The sequence below is a fragment of the Micromys minutus genome (assembly GCF_963924665.1).
Source record: "Micromys minutus genome assembly, chromosome: 8".
NCBI lineage: Eukaryota > Metazoa > Chordata > Mammalia > Rodentia > Muridae > Micromys > Micromys minutus.
In genome coordinates this window covers 17,459,782-17,463,059 of record NC_137977.1, presented here as the reverse complement: position 1 = coordinate 17,463,059, position 3,278 = coordinate 17,459,782, and the positions used below count along the sequence as shown (strand labels likewise).

The 3,278-nt window shown below is 38.6% G+C and overlaps 1 pseudogene across 1 annotated transcript; it reads left to right on the top strand.

Annotated features, from left to right (window-relative positions):
- Window positions 1–2,416: 2,416 nt before the first annotated feature.
- LOC308423801 (large ribosomal subunit protein eL19-like) lies at window positions 2,417–2,924 on the top strand (annotated as a pseudogene). The gene has a single exon. The product of its transcript is annotated as a large ribosomal subunit protein eL19-like (transcript).
- Window positions 2,925–3,278: the final 354 nt, after the last annotated feature.

Sequence of the window (3,278 nt, the reverse complement as noted above, 5' to 3'; positions counted from 1 at the left end):
AAGTATGAGATGAGAAATTATTTGTTCTGTGTTCTGCAGTGGAGCATCCGGAACCACCATGCCTCAAACTACCTAACTGGTCCTATAGAACTTACATATTTCTTTTTCATGTGAGTCTTACACATTAGAAAGGTATCTCCATTCCAATTCTGGAAAGCAGATGGTTTGCAAACTTTTCTGACTATAGCCTGAATGCATCTCTATTGACTATCTAAAGGTCTGCATTCTGGAGTAGTTGGGGCAGAGTCTGAATTTTGGAAATCTTCCACTTATTTTGACATGAGTGATGCTTGCTTCATAATCTCACACAGAAATCACAATTCTATGTAAAATTCTTCTAGTGCACACCAAAAATCTCCATTTCCTTGTGTGTGTAACAATACCGATATGGCAAATTGAGACACTGTCTTGTGTGTCCCCATGAACCCTCAATGTGTCTCCAGATTGTGTGATACAACGGTGGCCTTTCATTGAAATTAATCCTTGGCTAAATTGCTATTTAACAGCTGGTCCAGGGACTTAATCAGTAGTAATCACCAAAAGCTGTGGGGCTTGTCTTTACATGCATGCATTCTGAGCTATTGCTCCAGTCTGTGAACTTACACTCGAGGTCTCTTCTACTCTTAAATCATCCAAGATAATCACAACTTGCAGCCAGACTATATACATTCTGTGTTTCCAATCTAACAGAAACTAAAGGAACTAAAATTATAGAAGAAGAAAACTGAATACCTTAGTTATTCTTAACATATGCAGTACTTTCTATAAGTGGTTAACCCCCAAGTGTACACATTTAGACAGACTTCTCCTATGGTGTACAGGCTTCCTGCCTTCAGGACTTCTCCCTACGTATTTCTCAAATATTTCATGAACTCACAGCAAGCTTAAATGGAAACTCTTAATTCTTTTTCCTTAGGACTTATTCCACTAATTATGTAGTCTACCAGTATTTTTAGATAAAAGTTATCATTACAGGCCATTTGCCATATCAACAAACTTGAATACCACAGGTGATTTCTCCCTGTTCTCATTGTTCTTTTCTACTAATCCATCCAGGAGCCCTCTCCTTAGACAAGTGAGATCTCCTTGTCTTCTTTTCACAAGCCTAACAACATGAAAGAGCATACAAAGTGGCTTATTGAGGGCATTCTTTTCTGTAACCACAACTTCCTAATAGTCCTCTACTTGAAATAAATAGCAACTTTTAGAAATACTAACTTAATAAAGTAGATCTCATGTAAATGTCACAAAAATAAATTTTCATTATCCCTAGATTATTAAAAATATATAAACCTTGACTAGGAACGGAAAGACATCTTCATCCTGTGCCTGTAAGCTTCCTGTCCTCAGCTCTAGAGACTCAGAACATTATTTCCCTACTTCCTTAGTCTCTACTAATCCCAAGTAAATGAGTACCTCTGGCCTCCTTCATATTTTCCCTCTTCTTTTACTCAGATAAGGTTTCCATCTGCTTTCTATTCATCTACTCAGAACATGATTAGATTTTCATGGTCCTTATCGTTCAATTTACAGTGTCCTACTTCTCTGTCTGCAACCCCTCACTGGATATTTCTAGAGTACCAACCATTTAGCTACTTTCTTTGTTATCTTCTCTGTATATGGTTCACAGACTGAAGTGTTTTCTTTTGATTACTCAGACACCATCCATTTGGAGTTTGTCCATTTAATCATTTAGTTATATATGTGTGTGTGTGTGTGTGTGTGTGTGTGTGTGTGTGTGTGTGTAATACAATAAAATTCCTGGCACAGACTTGGAATTCAGTAACCACACTTTTACTTAAATGTGATTAATACAGGAAAGAATGCTACACATTACTATAAAGAAATAGTTTACTTGTGAGTGTAACTTAAATGACCTGACTTGTAAGCCAATCTGAACAAGATGTTCTTAAACATATAAATGATACTTTTTACAGAATTACCATAATTAGGTACCTTCATTGACCACAAGGCACAAGAAGTATAACAGAAAAACAATACATTCCAAAATTTAGTACTTAATAGCATTTTTGAGGAAGCAGTAGAGCATACTATTTTATCACCATATAAATCTCATTTGAAACTTAAATTTTAGACAAAATATTTAGTAAATAGAAAACTATTATAAGCAAGAGAAATAACAGGGTATTAAGGAACAAATGGGCCTATAAAATGCAGCTATGATTTCCAATCAATGGTATCCTTTGACTATGATCAGCAAGTCTACCCAAGAATGAGTAGTGTTTGCAAGCCACTGAATAAATTACTGGAGATTTCAATATTAAATACAGTCATCATTCTTGGCTCTCACACTGGTTAATGTATGAGCAATGGTCACCTTTAAAGTGTCATGACAGGAATTTAGGTCACTCATTATCTGTTCAAACACAGGCCTTAAAACATGCAACCAAGAGCCATGAGTAAGCTCAGGCTACAGAACAGGCTTGCCTCTAGTGTTCTGTTGTGGTAAAAAGAAGGTCTGGTTGGACCCCAATGATACCAACGAAATCGCCAAAGCCAGATCCCATCAGCAGATCAGGAAGCTGATCAAAGATGGGCTGATTATCCAGAAGCCTGTGACTGTTTTTTCCCGAACTCGCTGTGGGAAAAACACCTTGCCCTGACAGGAGGGCAGGCATGTGTGTGTAGGGAAGAGGAAGGGTACTGCCAATTCTAGCACGCCTGAGAAGGTGATGGGATGAGGAAAAAACAGGATCCTGCGCTGGTCTTTCAGGAGATACCGGGAATCTAAGAAGACTGACCACCATATGTATCACAGCCTGTACCTGAGGGTCAAAGGGAATGTATTAAAAAACAAGCGGATTCTCATGGAGCACATCCACAAACAGAAGGCAGTCAAGGCCCGCAAGAAGCTATTGGTTGACTAGGCTGCGGCTCGCAGGTCTACAAACAAGGAAGCATGAAAGCGCCGGGAAGGGCCTCTAGGACAAGGAGAAAGATATCATCAGGACTGTCTGAGGACGAAGAGACCAAAAAATGAAGCTTTCCTCATGTCTGTACAGAGTGTCCTGGCTGTGGCCTCACATGAATCAGTCATTAAAAGAAAATGAGCCTTTAATACAGAACAAAAAATGCAACCAAATTGACTAATCCCAGTGGTATGTTTATCACCTGATTTAGACAATAAGGCTTCTTTTTAAAAAGATACTCTGATGAAATGAAACCTATAGTATTGGCAGAGTGTCATTGTAGCTTGCATGTATGTTAAGCGTGGCTTACTGAAGGGGTAAGGTGTCCCTCATGATCCTCTCCTCTTG